Consider the following 19,975-nt stretch of genomic DNA (forward strand, 5'->3'; position numbering starts at 1 on the left):
AAGTAATTTCAAAAATGGTTCTTAGAAGGTTTATTTTGCTCGGATGCTTTCCCTGAGGCTGGGCATACTACTTGGGACTACATATAAGGTCAAGTAGCAGTGTATTCGTTTTGAGTTCTTCCGGACAGATACCAGCTCTCGATTATTTATGCAATAAGCAGGCTTAGTCCTATAATACACTAGCTTTATGCTGGCGTAAGTGTTTCCAGAAACCACTTTTTCCCTACTCACACTTTAGTATTTATAGAAATGAATGAGTTACTGCTAACGATTAAAACTAGTAAGTGTAGAAAGGAGGATTATAATGGTATCAAAGGCTTGCTCTGTCACCATGTCTCTCTTCTTATTCATCATTTTCCCCTTCTTTTACTTTTAAATCGCAAGAAAGATTATTTTCTGAAACCATTTAGTCTGTAAGCCTTAGAAATTAAGAGGAAAATAACAAAATCTTTTTATGCATAACTTCCGAAAGACAAAGTGGTTAGGGATCAAATGATACAAATTGTATTTCCTTTTTCTAAGGAAACCTTTATTGAGGAAAATATTCTTTCTTTTCCTCACCCACAATTGTTTCGACTGTTCAGGGAATTAAACTTTTAATTTAAGTTTCTGATTTCCCTGACAATCCTTTTCTCATTCTATGAAATCCTGGAGTCAGAAGAGATTCCAATACACGGAACGCTCTTAGAAAGTATTATATTTTTAATGCCAAAAACAAAAATGCAAACAATGACTTTGTCAGGCCAATTCTGGAAAGCAAAATAATCTTTTCCTTTTTTGACAAACGAACATTTTCCTATATGAATAAATCTTAACTCTGTCAAAATTATACCTGTTAAAAAAAAAGCTTAATTGACTGAATCCGTGAAATTTAATCAAAAGCGACCCATGCAGGGGAGCATAAAACGGTTTTGCCCGATTCCTTCTTAGTGTTTTAGGGTGTAAAAACGCAGTTTGTACAACTGCTGTTCCTTCTGAATGCATTTGACATCTTAGCAAAAGTTCTCTTCTCAGAATTCATATTTAAGATGGGAAATACGGAAAATATTTAGTATGGAAAATTTTTTTGACATGTGGACTCTGGGGACATGCAATGGCTTTTTCCATAACCCTGCATAACGTCATCTTGACTCGGCTTTCTGGCCGGAATAGTGTGAACAGTACCAAGTGTAAAAGTTTCTTTTAAGTCAGAGTAAAGTACATGAAGGGGCTAAGACCACAGCTTTCAGCGAAAGACAGTACTGGGTTCACATCACACGCTTCCGTTCCTTAAAGCCAGGGCACCTCGGGAAACGAATTAAGCTCACTGGGTGTGTGACTCCCTCACTGGGAATATAGGGAGAGTAAAACCCTCCTTCCTCGGTGTAAAGATTGTGAGGATTGAAGTAAACATTACATACAAAATGCCTCGTAAAGAGCACGGCGCTTGCATTGTCGGGAGTAACTGTCATCCGAGATGCGAGCAAGAGCACAGCTTGTATCCATGGCAACGACTGTGGGAGGCGGTCTTTCGCCATGATTCCGAGCCTGGCGCCTCAGCATAAAGGGCAGTCGCGACTGCTGCCTCTCGCTACAGAAGTGATCAGAGAGGTACAGGCTGCATTCTTCTTTAAGATTCTTTTAAGGAAAAAGAGGTATTTTATCATTTTTCTTAACCTTCACACCGAAGGCATTCTCTCCCTAAAAAGAAGTGTAAAGTAATTTCAAAAATGGTTCTTAGAAGGTTTATTTTGCTCGGATGCTTTCCCTGAGGCTGGGCATACTACTTGGGACTACATATAAGGTCAAGTAGCAGTGTATTCGTTTTGAGTTCTTCCGGACAGATACCAGCTCTCGATTATTTATGCAATAAGCAGGCTTAGTCCTATAATACACTAGCTTTATGCTGGCGTAAGTGTTTCCAGAAACCACTTTTTCCCTACTCACACTTTAGTATTTATAGAAATGAATGAGTTACTGCTAACGATTAAAACTAGTAAGTGTAGAAAGGAGGATTATAATGGTATCAAAGGCTTGCTCTGTCACCATGTCTCTCTTCTTATTCATCATTTTCCCCTTCTTTTACTTTTAAATCGCAAGAAAGATTATTTTCTGAAACCATTTAGTCTGTAAGCCTTAGAAATTAAGAGGAAAATAACAAAATCTTTTTATGCATAACTTCCGAAAGACAAAGTGGTTAGGGATCAAATGATACAAATTGTATTTCCTTTTTCTAAGGAAACCTTTATTGAGGAAAATATTCTTTCTTTTCCTCACCCACAATTGTTTCGACTGTTCAGGGAATTAAACTTTTAATTTAAGTTTCTGATTTCCCTGACAATCCTTTTCTCATTCTATGAAATCCTGGAGTCAGAAGAGATTCCAATACACGGAACGCTCTTAGAAAGTATTATATTTTTAATGCCAAAAACAAAAATGCAAACAATGACTTTGTCAGGCCAATTCTGGAAAGCAAAATAATCTTTTCCTTTTTTGACAAACGAACATTTTCCTATATGAATAAATCTTAACTCTGTCAAAATTATACCTGTTAAAAAAAAAGCTTAATTGACTGACATGTGGACTCTGGGGACATGCAATGGCTTTTTCCATAACCCTGCATAACGTCATCTTGACTCGGCTTTCTGGCCGGAATAGTGTGAACAGTACCAAGTGTAAAAGTTTCTTTTAAGTCAGAGTAAAGTACATGAAGGGGCTAAGACCACAGCTTTCAGCGAAAGACAGTACTGGGTTCACATCACACGCTTCCGTTCCTTAAAGCCAGGGCACCTCGGGAAACGAATTAAGCTCACTGGGTGTGTGACTCCCTCACTGGGAATATAGGGAGAGTAAAACCCTCCTTCCTCGGTGTAAAGATTGTGAGGATTGAAGTAAACATTACATACAAAATGCCTCGTAAAGAGCACGGCGCTTGCATTGTCGGGAGTAACTGTCATCCGAGATGCGAGCAAGAGCACAGCTTGTATCCATGGCAACGACTGTGGGAGGCGGTCTTTCGCCATGATTCCGAGCCTGGCGCCTCAGCATAAAGGGCAGTCGCGACTGCTGCCTCTCGCTACAGAAGTGATCAGAGAGGTACAGGCTGCATTCTTCTTTAAGATTCTTTTAAGGAAAAAGAGGTATTTTATCATTTTTCTTAACCTTCACACCGAAGGCATTCTCTCCCTAAAAAGAAGTGTAAAGTAATTTCAAAAATGGTTCTTAGAAGGTTTATTTTGCTCGGATGCTTTCCCTGAGGCTGGGCATACTACTTGGGACTACATATAAGGTCAAGTAGCAGTGTATTCGTTTTGAGTTCTTCCGGACAGATACCAGCTCTCGATTATTTATGCAATAAGCAGGCTTAGTCCTATAATACACTAGCTTTATGCTGGCGTAAGTGTTTCCAGAAACCACTTTTTCCCTACTCACACTTTAGTATTTATAGAAATGAATGAGTTACTGCTAACGATTAAAACTAGTAAGTGTAGAAAGGAGGATTATAATGGTATCAAAGGCTTGCTCTGTCACCATGTCTCTCTTCTTATTCATCATTTTCCCCTTCTTTTACTTTTAAATCGCAAGAAAGATTATTTTCTGAAACCATTTAGTCTGTAAGCCTTAGAAATTAAGAGGAAAATAACAAAATCTTTTTATGCATAACTTCCGAAAGACAAAGTGGTTAGGGATCAAATGATACAAATTGTATTTCCTTTTTCTAAGGAAACCTTTATTGAGGAAAATATTCTTTCTTTTCCTCACCCACAATTGTTTCGACTGTTCAGGGAATTAAACTTTTAATTTAAGTTTCTGATTTCCCTGACAATCCTTTTCTCATTCTATGAAATCCTGGAGTCAGAAGAGATTCCAATACACGGAACGCTCTTAGAAAGTATTATATTTTTAATGCCAAAAACAAAAATGCAAACAATGACTTTGTCAGGCCAATTCTGGAAAGCAAAATAATCTTTTCCTTTTTTGACAAACGAACATTTTCCTATACGAATAAATCTTAACTCTGTCAAAATTATACCTGTTAAAAAAAAAGCTTAATTGACTGAATCCGTGAAATTTAATCAAAAGCGACCCATGCAGGGGAGCATAAAACGGTTTTGCCCGATTCCTTCTTAGTGTTTTAGGGTGTAAAAACGCAGTTTGTACAACTGCTGTTCCTTCTGAATGCATTTGACATCTTAGCAAAAGTTCTCTTCTCAGAATTCATATTTAAGATGGGAAATACGGAAAATATTTAGTATGGAAAATTTTTTTGACATGTGGACTCTGGGGACATGCAATGGCTTTTTCCATAACCCTGCATAACGTCATCTTGACTCGGCTTTCTGGCCGGAATAGTGTGAACAGTACCAAGTGTAAAAGTTTCTTTTAAGTCAGAGTAAAGTACATGAAGGGGCTAAGACCACAGCTTTCAGCGAAAGACAGTACTGGGTTCACATCACACGCTTCCGTTCCTTAAAGCCAGGGCACCTCGGGAAACGAATTAAGCTCACTGGGTGTGTGACTCCCTCACTGGAAATATAGGGAGAGTAAAACCCTCCTTCCTCGGTGTAAAGATTGTGAGGATTGAAGTAAACATTACATACAAAATGCCTCGTAAAGAGCACGGCGCTTGCATTGTCGGGAGTAACTGTCATCCGAGATGCGAGCAAGAGCACAGCTTGTATCCATGGCAACGACTGTGGGAGGCGGTCTTTCGCCATGATTCCGAGCCTGGCGCCTCAGCATAAAGGGCAGTCGCGACTGCTGCCTCTCGCTACAGAAGTGATCAGAGAGGTACAGGCTGCATTCTTCTTTAAGATTCTTTTAAGGAAAAAGAGGTATTTTATCATTTTTCTTAACCTTCACACCGAAGGCATTCTCTCCCTAAAAAGAAGTGTAAAGTAATTTCAAAAATGGTTCTTAGAAGGTTTATTTTGCTCGGATGCTTTCCCTGAGGCTGGGCATACTACTTGGGACTACATATAAGGTCAAGTAGCAGTGTATTCGTTTTGAGTTCTTCCGGACAGATACCAGCTCTCGATTATTTATGCAATAAGCAGGCTTAGTCCTATAATACACTAGCTTTATGCTGGCGTAAGTGTTTCCAGAAACCACTTTTTCCCTACTCACACTTTAGTATTTATAGAAATGAATGAGTTACTGCTAACGATTAAAACTAGTAAGTGTAGAAAGGAGGATTATAATGGTATCAAAGGCTTGCTCTGTCACCATGTCTCTCTTCTTATTCATCATTTTCCCCTTCTTTTACTTTTAAATCGCAAGGAAGATTATTTTCTGAAACCATTTAGTCTGTAAGCCTTAGAAATTAAGAGGAAAATAACAAAATCTTTTTATGCATAACTTCCGAAAGACAAAGTGGTTAGGGATCAAATGATACAAATTGTATTTCCTTTTTCTAAGGAAACCTTTATTGAGGAAAATATTCTTTCTTTTCCTCACCCACAATTGTTTCGACTGTTCAGGGAATTAAACTTTTAATTTAAGTTTCTGATTTCCCTGACAATCCTTTTCTCATTCTATGAAATCCTGGAGTCAGAAGAGATTCCAATACACGGAACGCTCTTAGAAAGTATTATATTTTTAATGCCAAAAACAAAAATGCAAACAATGACTTTGTCAGGCCAATTCTGGAAAGCAAAATAATCTTTTCCTTTTTTGACAAACGAACATTTTCCTATACGAATAAATCTTAACTCTGTCAAAATTATACCTGTTAAAAAAAAAGCTTAATTGACTGAATCCGTGAAATTTAATCAAAAGCGACCCATGCAGGGGAGCATAAAACGGTTTTGCCCGATTCCTTCTTAGTGTTTTAGGGTGTAAAAACGCAGTTTGTACAACTGCTGTTCCTTCTGAATGCATTTGACATCTTAGCAAAAGTTCTCTTCTCAGAATTCATATTTAAGATGGGAAATACGGAAAATATTTAGTATGGAAAATTTTTTTGACATGTGGACTCTGGGGACATGCAATGGCTTTTTCCATAACCCTGCATAACGTCATCTTGACTCGGCTTTCTGGCCGGAATAGTGTGAACAGTACCAAGTGTAAAAGTTTCTTTTAAGTCAGAGTAAAGTACATGAAGTGGCTAAGACCACAGCTTTCAGCGAAAGACAGTACTGGGTTCACATCACACGCTTCCGTTCCTTAAAGCCAGGGCACCTCGGGAAACGAATTAAGCTCACTGGGTGTGTGACTCCCTCACTGGGAATATAGGGAGAGTAAAACCCTCCTTCCTCGGTGTAAAGATTGTGAGGATTGAAGTAAACATTACATACAAAATGCCTCGTAAAGAGCACGGCGCTTGCATTGTCGGGAGTAACTGTCATCCGAGATGCGAGCAAGAGCACAGCTTGTATCCATGGCAACGACTGTGGGAGGCGGTCTTTCGCCATGATTCCGAGCCTGGCGCCTCAGCATAAAGGGCAGTCGCGACTGCTGCCTCTCGCTACAGAAGTGATCAGAGAGGTACAGGCTGCATTCTTCTTTAAGATTCTTTTAAGGAAAAAGAGGTATTTTATCATTTTTCTTAACCTTCACACCGAAGGCATTCTCTCCCTAAAAAGAAGTGTAAAGTAATTTCAAAAATGGTTCTTAGAAGGTTTATTTTGCTCGGATGCTTTCCCTGAGGCTGGGCATACTACTTGGGACTACATATAAGGTCAAGTAGCAGTGTATTCGTTTTGAGTTCTTCCGGACAGATACCAGCTCTCGATTATTTATGCAATAAGCAGGCTTAGTCCTATAATACACTAGCTTTATGCTGGCGTAAGTGTTTCCAGAAACCACTTTTTCCCTACTCACACTTTAGTATTTATAGAAATGAATGAGTTACTGCTAACGATTAAAACTAGTAAGTGTAGAAAGGAGGATTATAATGGTATCAAAGGCTTGCTCTGTCACCATGTCTCTCTTCTTATTCATCATTTTCCCCTTCTTTTACTTTTAAATCGCAAGAAAGATTATTTTCTGAAACCATTTAGTCTGTAAGCCTTAGAAATTAAGAGGAAAATAACAAAATCTTTTTATGCATAACTTCCGAAAGACAAAGTGGTTAGGGATCAAATGATACAAATTGTATTTCCTTTTTCTAAGGAAACCTTTATTGAGGAAAATATTCTTTCTTTTCCTCACCCACAATTGTTTCGACTGTTCAGGGAATTAAACTTTTAATTTAAGTTTCTGATTTCCCTGACAATCCTTTTCTCATTCTATGAAATCCTGGAGTCAGAAGAGATTCCAATACACGGAACGCTCTTAGAAAGTATTATATTTTTAATGCCAAAAACAAAAATGCAAACAATGACTTTGTCAGGCCAATTCTGGAAAGCAAAATAATCTTTTCCTTTTTTGACAAACGAACATTTTCCTATATGAATAAATCTTAACTCTGTCAAAATTATACCTGTTAAAAAAAAAGCTTAATTGACTGACATGTGGACTCTGGGGACATGCAATGGCTTTTTCCATAACCCTGCATAACGTCATCTTGACTCGGCTTTCTGGCCGGAATAGTGTGAACAGTACCAAGTGTAAAAGTTTCTTTTAAGTCAGAGTAAAGTACATGAAGGGGCTAAGACCACAGCTTTCAGCGAAAGACAGTACTGGGTTCACATCACACGCTTCCGTTCCTTAAAGCCAGGGCACCTCGGGAAACGAATTAAGCTCACTGGGTGTGTGACTCCCTCACTGGGAATATAGGGAGAGTAAAACCCTCCTTCCTCGGTGTAAAGATTGTGAGGATTGAAGTAAACATTACATACAAAATGCCTCGTAAAGAGCACGGCGCTTGCATTGTCGGGAGTAACTGTCATCCGAGATGCGAGCAAGAGCACAGCTTGTATCCATGGCAACGACTGTGGGAGGCGGTCTTTCGCCATGATTCCGAGCCTGGCGCCTCAGCATAAAGGGCAGTCGCGACTGCTGCCTCTCGCTACAGAAGTGATCAGAGAGGTACAGGCTGCATTCTTCTTTAAGATTCTTTTAAGGAAAAAGAGGTATTTTATCATTTTTCTTAACCTTCACACCGAAGGCATTCTCTCCCTAAAAAGAAGTGTAAAGTAATTTCAAAAATGGTTCTTAGAAGGTTTATTTTGCTCGGATGCTTTCCCTGAGGCTGGGCATACTACTTGGGACTACATATAAGGTCAAGTAGCAGTGTATTCGTTTTGAGTTCTTCCGGACAGATACCAGCTCTCGATTATTTATGCAATAAGCAGGCTTAGTCCTATAATACACTAGCTTTATGCTGGCGTAAGTGTTTCCAGAAACCACTTTTTCCCTACTCACACTTTAGTATTTATAGAAATGAATGAGTTACTGCTAACGATTAAAACTAGTAAGTGTAGAAAGGAGGATTATAATGGTATCAAAGGCTTGCTCTGTCACCATGTCTCTCTTCTTATTCATCATTTTCCCCTTCTTTTACTTTTAAATCGCAAGGAAGATTATTTTCTGAAACCATTTAGTCTGTAAGCCTTAGAAATTAAGAGGAAAATAACAAAATCTTTTTATGCATAACTTCCGAAAGACAAAGTGGTTAGGGATCAAATGATACAAATTGTATTTCCTTTTTCTAAGGAAACCTTTATTGAGGAAAATATTCTTTCTTTTCCTCACCCACAATTGTTTCGACTGTTCAGGGAATTAAACTTTTAATTTAAGTTTCTGATTTCCCTGACAATCCTTTTCTCATTCTATGAAATCCTGGAGTCAGAAGAGATTCCAATACACGGAACGCTCTTAGAAAGTATTATATTTTTAATGCCAAAAACAAAAATGCAAACAATGACTTTGTCAGGCCAATTCTGGAAAGCAAAATAATCTTTTCCTTTTTTGACAAACGAACATTTTCCTATACGAATAAATCTTAACTCTGTCAAAATTATACCTGTTAAAAAAAAAGCTTAATTGACTGAATCCGTGAAATTTAATCAAAAGCGACCCATGCAGGGGAGCATAAAACGGTTTTGCCCGATTCCTTCTTAGTGTTTTAGGGTGTAAAAACGCAGTTTGTACAACTGCTGTTCCTTCTGAATGCATTTGACATCTTAGCAAAAGTTCTCTTCTCAGAATTCATATTTAAGATGGGAAATACGGAAAATATTTAGTATGGAAAATTTTTTTGACATGTGGACTCTGGGGACATGCAATGGCTTTTTCCATAACCCTGCATAACGTCATCTTGACTCGGCTTTCTGGCCGGAATAGTGTGAACAGTACCAAGTGTAAAAGTTTCTTTTAAGTCAGAGTAAAGTACATGAAGTGGCTAAGACCACAGCTTTCAGCGAAAGACAGTACTGGGTTCACATCACACGCTTCCGTTCCTTAAAGCCAGGGCACCTCGGGAAACGAATTAAGCTCACTGGGTGTGTGACTCCCTCACTGGGAATATAGGGAGAGTAAAACCCTCCTTCCTCGGTGTAAAGATTGTGAGGATTGAAGTAAACATTACATACAAAATGCCTCGTAAAGAGCACGGCGCTTGCATTGTCGGGAGTAACTGTCATCCGAGATGCGAGCAAGAGCACAGCTTGTATCCATGGCAACGACTGTGGGAGGCGGTCTTTCGCCATGATTCCGAGCCTGGCGCCTCAGCATAAAGGGCAGTCGCGACTGCTGCCTCTCGCTACAGAAGTGATCAGAGAGGTACAGGCTGCATTCTTCTTTAAGATTCTTTTAAGGAAAAAGAGGTATTTTATCATTTTTCTTAACCTTCACACCGAAGGCATTCTCTCCCTAAAAAGAAGTGTAAAGTAATTTCAAAAATGGTTCTTAGAAGGTTTATTTTGCTCGGATGCTTTCCCTGAGGCTGGGCATACTACTTGGGACTACATATAAGGTCAAGTAGCAGTGTATTCGTTTTGAGTTCTTCCGGACAGATACCAGCTCTCGATTATTTATGCAATAAGCAGGCTTAGTCCTATAATACACTAGCTTTATGCTGGCGTAAGTGTTTCCAGAAACCACTTTTTCCCTACTCACACTTTAGTATTTATAGAAATGAATGAGTTACTGCTAACGATTAAAACTAGTAAGTGTAGAAAGGAGGATTATAATGGTATCAAAGGCTTGCTCTGTCACCATGTCTCTCTTCTTATTCATCATTTTCCCCTTCTTTTACTTTTAAATCGCAAGAAAGATTATTTTCTGAAACCATTTAGTCTGTAAGCCTTAGAAATTAAGAGGAAAATAACAAAATCTTTTTATGCATAACTTCCGAAAGACAAAGTGGTTAGGGATCAAATGATACAAATTGTATTTCCTTTTTCTAAGGAAACCTTTATTGAGGAAAATATTCTTTCTTTTCCTCACCCACCCACAATTGTTTCGACTGTTCAGGGAATTAAACTTTTAATTTAAGTTTCTGATTTCCCTGACAATCCTTTTCTCATTCTATGAAATCCTGGAGTCAGAAGAGATTCCAATACACGGAACGCTCTTAGAAAGTATTATATTTTTAATGCCAAAAACAAAAATGCAAACAATGACTTTGTCAGGCCAATTCTGGAAAGCAAAATAATCTTTTCCTTTTTTGACAAACGAACATTTTCCTATATGAATAAATCTTAACTCTGTCAAAATTATACCTGTTAAAAAAAAAGCTTAATTGACTGACATGTGGACTCTGGGGACATGCAATGGCTTTTTCCATAACCCTGCATAACGTCATCTTGACTCGGCTTTCTGGCCGGAATAGTGTGAACAGTACCAAGTGTAAAAGTTTCTTTTAAGTCAGAGTAAAGTACATGAAGGGGCTAAGACCACAGCTTTCAGCGAAAGACAGTACTGGGTTCACATCACACGCTTCCGTTCCTTAAAGCCAGGGCACCTCGGGAAACGAATTAAGCTCACTGGGTGTGTGACTCCCTCACTGGGAATATAGGGAGAGTAAAACCCTCCTTCCTCGGTGTAAAGATTGTGAGGATTGAAGTAAACATTACATACAAAATGCCTCGTAAAGAGCACGGCGCTTGCATTGTCGGGAGTAACTGTCATCCGAGATGCGAGCAAGAGCACAGCTTGTATCCATGGCAACGACTGTGGGAGGCGGTCTTTCGCCATGATTCCGAGCCTGGCGCCTCAGCATAAAGGGCAGTCGCGACTGCTGCCTCTCGCTACAGAAGTGATCAGAGAGGTACAGGCTGCATTCTTCTTTAAGATTCTTTTAAGGAAAAAGAGGTATTTTATCATTTTTCTTAACCTTCACACCGAAGGCATTCTCTCCCTAAAAAGAAGTGTAAAGTAATTTCAAAAATGGTTCTTAGAAGGTTTATTTTGCTCGGATGCTTTCCCTGAGGCTGGGCATACTACTTGGGACTACATATAAGGTCAAGTAGCAGTGTATTCGTTTTGAGTTCTTCCGGACAGATACCAGCTCTCGATTATTTATGCAATAAGCAGGCTTAGTCCTATAATACACTAGCTTTATGCTGGCGTAAGTGTTTCCAGAAACCACTTTTTCCCTACTCACACTTTAGTATTTATAGAAATGAATGAGTTACTGCTAACGATTAAAACTAGTAAGTGTAGAAAGGAGGATTATAATGGTATCAAAGGCTTGCTCTGTCACCATGTCTCTCTTCTTATTCATCATTTTCCCCTTCTTTTACTTTTAAATCGCAAGGAAGATTATTTTCTGAAACCATTTAGTCTGTAAGCCTTAGAAATTAAGAGGAAAATAACAAAATCTTTTTATGCATAACTTCCGAAAGACAAAGTGGTTAGGGATCAAATGATACAAATTGTATTTCCTTTTTCTAAGGAAACCTTTATTGAGGAAAATATTCTTTCTTTTCCTCACCCACAATTGTTTCGACTGTTCAGGGAATTAAACTTTTAATTTAAGTTTCTGATTTCCCTGACAATCCTTTTCTCATTCTATGAAATCCTGGAGTCAGAAGAGATTCCAATACACGGAACGCTCTTAGAAAGTATTATATTTTTAATGCCAAAAACAAAAATGCAAACAATGACTTTGTCAGGCCAATTCTGGAAAGCAAAATAATCTTTTCCTTTTTTGACAAACGAACATTTTCCTATACGAATAAATCTTAACTCTGTCAAAATTATACCTGTTAAAAAAAAAGCTTAATTGACTGAATCCGTGAAATTTAATCAAAAGCGACCCATGCAGGGGAGCATAAAACGGTTTTGCCCGATTCCTTCTTAGTGTTTTAGGGTGTAAAAACGCAGTTTGTACAACTGCTGTTCCTTCTGAATGCATTTGACATCTTAGCAAAAGTTCTCTTCTCAGAATTCATATTTAAGATGGGAAATACGGAAAATATTTAGTATGGAAAATTTTTTTGACATGTGGACTCTGGGGACATGCAATGGCTTTTTCCATAACCCTGCATAACGTCATCTTGACTCGGCTTTCTGGCCGGAATAGTGTGAACAGTACCAAGTGTAAAAGTTTCTTTTAAGTCAGAGTAAAGTACATGAAGTGGCTAAGACCACAGCTTTCAGCGAAAGACAGTACTGGGTTCACATCACACGCTTCCGTTCCTTAAAGCCAGGGCACCTCGGGAAACGAATTAAGCTCACTGGGTGTGTGACTCCCTCACTGGGAATATAGGGAGAGTAAAACCCTCCTTCCTCGGTGTAAAGATTGTGAGGATTGAAGTAAACATTACATACAAAATGCCTCGTAAAGAGCACGGCGCTTGCATTGTCGGGAGTAACTGTCATCCGAGATGCGAGCAAGAGCACAGCTTGTATCCATGGCAACGACTGTGGGAGGCGGTCTTTCGCCATGATTCCGAGCCTGGCGCCTCAGCATAAAGGGCAGTCGCGACTGCTGCCTCTCGCTACAGAAGTGATCAGAGAGGTACAGGCTGCATTCTTCTTTAAGATTCTTTTAAGGAAAAAGAGGTATTTTATCATTTTTCTTAACCTTCACACCGAAGGCATTCTCTCCCTAAAAAGAAGTGTAAAGTAATTTCAAAAATGGTTCTTAGAAGGTTTATTTTGCTCGGATGCTTTCCCTGAGGCTGGGCATACTACTTGGGACTACATATAAGGTCAAGTAGCAGTGTATTCGTTTTGAGTTCTTCCGGACAGATACCAGCTCTCGATTATTTATGCAATAAGCAGGCTTAGTCCTATAATACACTAGCTTTATGCTGGCGTAAGTGTTTCCAGAAACCACTTTTTCCCTACTCACACTTTAGTATTTATAGAAATGAATGAGTTACTGCTAACGATTAAAACTAGTAAGTGTAGAAAGGAGGATTATAATGGTATCAAAGGCTTGCTCTGTCACCATGTCTCTCTTCTTATTCATCATTTTCCCCTTCTTTTACTTTTAAATCGCAAGAAAGATTATTTTCTGAAACCATTTAGTCTGTAAGCCTTAGAAATTAAGAGGAAAATAACAAAATCTTTTTATGCATAACTTCCGAAAGACAAAGTGGTTAGGGATCAAATGATACAAATTGTATTTCCTTTTTCTAAGGAAACCTTTATTGAGGAAAATATTCTTTCTTTTCCTCACCCACCCACAATTGTTTCGACTGTTCAGGGAATTAAACTTTTAATTTAAGTTTCTGATTTCCCTGACAATCCTTTTCTCATTCTATGAAATCCTGGAGTCAGAAGAGATTCCAATACACGGAACGCTCTTAGAAAGTATTATATTTTTAATGCCAAAAACAAAAATGCAAACAATGACTTTGTCAGGCCAATTCTGGAAAGCAAAATAATCTTTTCCTTTTTTGACAAACGAACATTTTCCTATATGAATAAATCTTAACTCTGTCAAAATTATACCTGTTAAAAAAAAAGCTTAATTGACTGACATGTGGACTCTGGGGACATGCAATGGCTTTTTCCATAACCCTGCATAACGTCATCTTGACTCGGCTTTCTGGCCGGAATAGTGTGAACAGTACCAAGTGTAAAAGTTTCTTTTAAGTCAGAGTAAAGTACATGAAGTGGCTAAGACCACAGCTTTCAGCGAAAGACAGTACTGGGTTCACATCACACGCTTCCGTTCCTTAAAGCCAGGGCACCTCGGGAAACGAATTAAGCTCACTGGGTGTGTGACTCCCTCACTGGGAATATAGGGAGAGTAAAACCCTCCTTCCTCGGTGTAAAGATTGTGAGGATTGAAGTAAACATTACATACAAAATGCCTCGTAAAGAGCACGGCGCTTGCATTGTCGGGAGTAACTGTCATCCGAGATGCGAGCAAGAGCACAGCTTGTATCCATGGCAACGACTGTGGGAGGCGGTCTTTCGCCATGATTCCGAGCCTGGCGCCTCAGCATAAAGGGCAGTCGCGACTGCTGCCTCTCGCTACAGAAGTGATCAGAGAGGTACAGGCTGCATTCTTCTTTAAGATTCTTTTAAGGAAAAAGAGGTATTTTATCATTTTTCTTAACCTTCACACCGAAGGCATTCTCTCCCTAAAAAGAAGTGTAAAGTAATTTCAAAAATGGTTCTTAGAAGGTTTATTTTGCTCGGATGCTTTCCCTGAGGCTGGGCATACTACTTGGGACTACATATAAGGTCAAGTAGCAGTGTATTCGTTTTGAGTTCTTCCGGACAGATACCAGCTCTCGATTATTTATGCAATAAGCAGGCTTAGTCCTATAATACACTAGCTTTATGCTGGCGTAAGTGTTTCCAGAAACCACTTTTTCCCTACTCACACTTTAGTATTTATAGAAATGAATGAGTTACTGCTAACGATTAAAACTAGTAAGTGTAGAAAGGAGGATTATAATGGTATCAAAGGCTTGCTCTGTCACCATGTCTCTCTTCTTATTCATCATTTTCCCCTTCTTTTACTTTTAAATCGCAAGAAAGATTATTTTCTGAAACCATTTAGTCTGTAAGCCTTAGAAATTAAGAGGAAAATAACAAAATCTTTTTATGCATAACTTCCGAAAGACAAAGTGGTTAGGGATCAAATGATACAAATTGTATTTCCTTTTTCTAAGGAAACCTTTATTGAGGAAAATATTCTTTCTTTTCCTCACCCACAATTGTTTCGACTGTTCAGGGAATTAAACTTTTAATTTAAGTTTCTGATTTCCCTGACAATCCTTTTCTCATTCTATGAAATCCTGGAGTCAGAAGAGATTCCAATACACGGAACGCTCTTAGAAAGTATTATATTTTTAATGCCAAAAACAAAAATGCAAACAATGACTTTGTCAGGCCAATTCTGGAAAGCAAAATAATCTTTTCCTTTTTTGACAAACGAACATTTTCCTATATGAATAAATCTTAACTCTGTCAAAATTATACCTGTTAAAAAAAAAGCTTAATTGACTGAATCCGTGAAATTTAATCAAAAGCGACCCATGCAGGGGAGCATAAAACGGTTTTGCCCGATTCCTTCTTAGTGTTTTAGGGTGTAAAAACGCAGTTTGTACAACTGCTGTTCCTTCTGAATGCATTTGACATCTTAGCAAAAGTTCTCTTCTCAGAATTCATATTTAAGATGGGAAATACGGAAAATATTTAGTATGGAAAATTTTTTTGACATGTGGACTCTGGGGACATGCAATGGCTTTTTCCATAACCCTGCATAACGTCATCTTGACTCGGCTTTCTGGCCGGAATAGTGTGAACAGTACCAAGTGTAAAAGTTTCTTTTAAGTCAGAGTAAAGTACATGAAGGGGCTAAGACCACAGCTTTCAGCGAAAGACAGTACTGGGTTCACATCACACGCTTCCGTTCCTTAAAGCCAGGGCACCTCGGGAAACGAATTAAGCTCACTGGGTGTGTGACTCCCTCACTGGGAATATAGGGAGAGTAAAACCCTCCTTCCTCGGTGTAAAGATTGTGAGGATTGAAGTAAACATTACATACAAAATGCCTCGTAAAGAGCACGGCGCTTGCATTGTCGGGAGTAACTGTCATCCGAGATGCGAGCAAGAGCACAGCTTGTATCCATGGCAACGACTGTGGGAGGCGGTCTTTCGCCATGATTCCGAGCCTGGCGCCTCAGCATAAAGGGCAGTCGCGACTGCTGCCTCTCGCTACAGAAGTGATCAGAGAGGTACAGGCTGCATTCTTCTTTAAGATTCTTTTAAGGAAAAAGAGGTATTTTATCATTTTTCTTAACCTTCACACCGAAGGCATTCTCTCCCTAAAAAGAAGTGTAAAGTAATTTCAAAAATGGTTCTTAGAAGGTTTATTTTGCTCGGATGCTTTCCCTGAGGCTGGGCATACTACTTGGGACTACATATAAGGTCAAGTAGCAGTGTATTCGTTTTGAGTTCTTCCGGACAGATACCAGCTCTCGATTATTTATGCAATAAGCAGGCTTAGTCCTATAATACACTAGCTTTATGCTGGCGTAAGTGTTTCCAGAAACCACTTTTTCCCTACTCACACTTTAGTATTTATAGAAATGAATGAGTTACTGCTAACGATTAAAACTAGTAAGTGTAGAAAGGAGGATTATAATGGTATCAAAGGCTTGCTCTGTCACCATGTCTCTCTTCTTATTCATCATTTTCCCCTTCTTTTACTTTTAAATCGCAAGAAAGATTATTTTCTGAAACCATTTAGTCTGTAAGCCTTAGAAATTAAGAGGAAAATAACAAAATCTTTTTATGCATAACTTCCGAAAGACAAAGTGGTTAGGGATCAAATGATACAAATTGTATTTCCTTTTTCTAAGGAAACCTTTATTGAGGAAAATATTCTTTCTTTTCCTCACCCACAATTGTTTCGACTGTTCAGGGAATTAAACTTTTAATTTAAGTTTCTGATTTCCCTGACAATCCTTTTCTCATTCTATGAAATCCTGGAGTCAGAAGAGATTCCAATACACGGAACGCTCTTAGAAAGTATTATATTTTTAATGCCAAAAACAAAAATGCAAACAATGACTTTGTCAGGCTAATTCTGGAAAGCAAAATAATCTTTTCCTTTTTTGACAAACGAACATTTTCCTATATGAATAAATCTTAACTCTGTCAAAATTATACCTGTTAAAAAAAAAGCTTAATTGACTGAATCCGTGAAATTTAATCAAAAGCGACCCATGCAGGGGAGCATAAAACGGTTTTGCCCGATTCCTTCTTAGTGTTTTAGGGTGTAAAAACGCAGTTTGTACAACTGCTGTTCCTTCTGAATGCATTTGACATCTTAGCAAAAGTTCTCTTCTCAGAATTCATATTTAAGATGGGAAATACGGAAAATATTTAGTATGGAAAATTTTTTTGACATGTGGACTCTGGGGACATGCAATGGCTTTTTCCATAACCCTGCATAACGTCATCTTGACTCGGCTTTCTGGCCGGAATAGTGTGAACAGTACCAAGTGTAAAAGTTTCTTTTAAGTCAGAGTAAAGTACATGAAGGGGCTAAGACCACAGCTTTCAGCGAAAGACAGTACTGGGTTCACATCACACGCTTCCGTTCCTTAAAGCCAGGGCACCTCGGGAAACGAATTAAGCTCACTGGGTGTGTGACTCCCTCACTGGGAATATAGGGAGAGTAAAACCCTCCTTCCTCGGTGTAAAGATTGTGAGGATTGAAGTAAACATTACATACAAAATGCCTCGTAAAGAGCACGGCGCTTGCATTGTCGGGAGTAACTGTCATCCGAGATGCGAGCAAGAGCACAGCTTGTATCCATGGCAACGACTGTGGGAGGCGGTCTTTCGCCATGATTCCGAGCCTGGCGCCTCAGCATAAAGGGCAGTCGCGACTGCTGCCTCTCGCTACAGAAGTGATCAGAGAGGTACAGGCTGCATTCTTCTTTAAGATTCTTTTAAGGAAAAAGAGGTATTTTATCATTTTTCTTAACCTTCACACCGAAGGCATTCTCTCCCTAAAAAGAAGTGTAAAGTAATTTCAAAAATGGTTCTTAGAAGGTTTATTTTGCTCGGATGCTTTCCCTGAGGCTGGGCATACTACTTGGGACTACATATAAGGTCAAGTAGCAGTGTATTCGTTTTGAGTTCTTCCGGACAGATACCAGCTCTCGATTATTTATGCAATAAGCAGGCTTAGTCCTATAATACACTAGCTTTATGCTGGCGTAAGTGTTTCCAGAAACCACTTTTTCCCTACTCACACTTTAGTATTTATAGAAATGAATGAGTTACTGCTAACGATTAAAACTAGTAAGTGTAGAAAGGAGGATTATAATGGTATCAAAGGCTTGCTCTGTCACCATGTCTCTCTTCTTATTCATCATTTTCCCCTTCTTTTACTTTTAAATCGCAAGAAAGATTATTTTCTGAAACCATTTAGTCTGTAAGCCTTAGAAATTAAGAGGAAAATAACAAAATCTTTTTATGCATAACTTCCGAAAGACAAAGTGGTTAGGGATCAAATGATACAAATTGTATTTCCTTTTTCTAAGGAAACCTTTATTGAGGAAAATATTCTTTCTTTTCCTCACCCACAATTGTTTCGACTGTTCAGGGAATTAAACTTTTAATTTAAGTTTCTGATTTCCCTGACAATCCTTTTCTCATTCTATGAAATCCTGGAGTCAGAAGAGATTCCAATACACGGAACGCTCTTAGAAAGTATTATATTTTTAATGCCAAAAACAAAAATGCAAACAATGACTTTGTCAGGCCAATTCTGGAAAGCAAAATAATCTTTTCCTTTTTTGACAAACGAACATTTTCCTATATGAATAAATCTTAACTCTGTCAAAATTATACCTGTTAAAAAAAAAGCTTAATTGACTGACATGTGGACTCTGGGGACATGCAATGGCTTTTTCCATAACCCTGCATAACGTCATCTTGACTCGGCTTTCTGGCCGGAATAGTGTGAACAGTACCAAGTGTAAAAGTTTCTTTTAAGTCAGAGTAAAGTACATGAAGGGGCTAAGACCACAGCTTTCAGCGAAAGACAGTACTGGGTTCACATCACACGCTTCCGTTCCTTAAAGCCAGGGCACCTCGGGAAACGAATTAAGCTCACTGGGTGTGTGACTCCCTCACTGGGAATATAGGGAGAGTAAAACCCTCCTTCCTCGGTGTAAAGATTGTGAGGATTGAAGTAAACATTACATACAAAATGCCTCGTAAAGAGCACGGCGCTTGCATTGTCGGGAGTAACTGTCATCCGAGATGCGAGCAAGAGCACAGCTTGTATCCATGGCAACGACTGTGGGAGGCGGTCTTTCGCCATGATTCCGAGCCTGGCGCCTCAGCATAAAGGGCAGTCGCGACTGCTGCCTCTCGCTACAGAAGTGATCAGAGAGGTACAGGCTGCATTCTTCTTTAAGATTCTTTTAAGGAAAAAGAGGTATTTTATCATTTTTCTTAACCTTCACACCGAAGGCATTCTCTCCCTAAAAAGAAGTGTAAAGTAATTTCAAAAATGGTTCTTAGAAGGTTTATTTTGCTCGGATGCTTTCCCTGAGGCTGGGCATACTACTTGGGACTACATATAAGGTCAAGTAGCAGTGTATTCGTTTTGAGTTCTTCCGGACAGATACCAGCTCTCGATTATTTATGCAATAAGCAGGCTTAGTCCTATAATACACTAGCTTTATGCTGGCGTAAGTGTTTCCAGAAACCACTTTTTCCCTACTCACACTTTAGTATTTATAGAAATGAATGAGTTACTGCTAACGATTAAAACTAGTAAGTGTAGAAAGGAGGATTATAATGGTATCAAAGGCTTGCTCTGTCACCATGTCTCTCTTCTTATTCATCATTTTCCCCTTCTTTTACTTTTAAATCGCAAGAAAGATTATTTTCTGAAACCATTTAGTCTGTAAGCCTTAGAAATTAAGAGGAAAATAACAAAATCTTTTTATGCATAACTTCCGAAAGACAAAGTGGTTAGGGATCAAATGATACAAATTGTATTTCCTTTTTCTAAGGAAACCTTTATTGAGGAAAATATTCTTTCTTTTCCTCACCCACAATTGTTTCGACTGTTCAGGGAATTAAACTTTTAATTTAAGTTTCTGATTTCCCTGACAATCCTTTTCTCATTCTATGAAATCCTGGAGTCAGAAGAGATTCCAATACACGG

Source organism: Manis pentadactyla, chromosome 2 (assembly GCF_030020395.1).
Source record: "Manis pentadactyla isolate mManPen7 chromosome 2, mManPen7.hap1, whole genome shotgun sequence".
NCBI lineage: Eukaryota > Metazoa > Chordata > Mammalia > Pholidota > Manidae > Manis > Manis pentadactyla.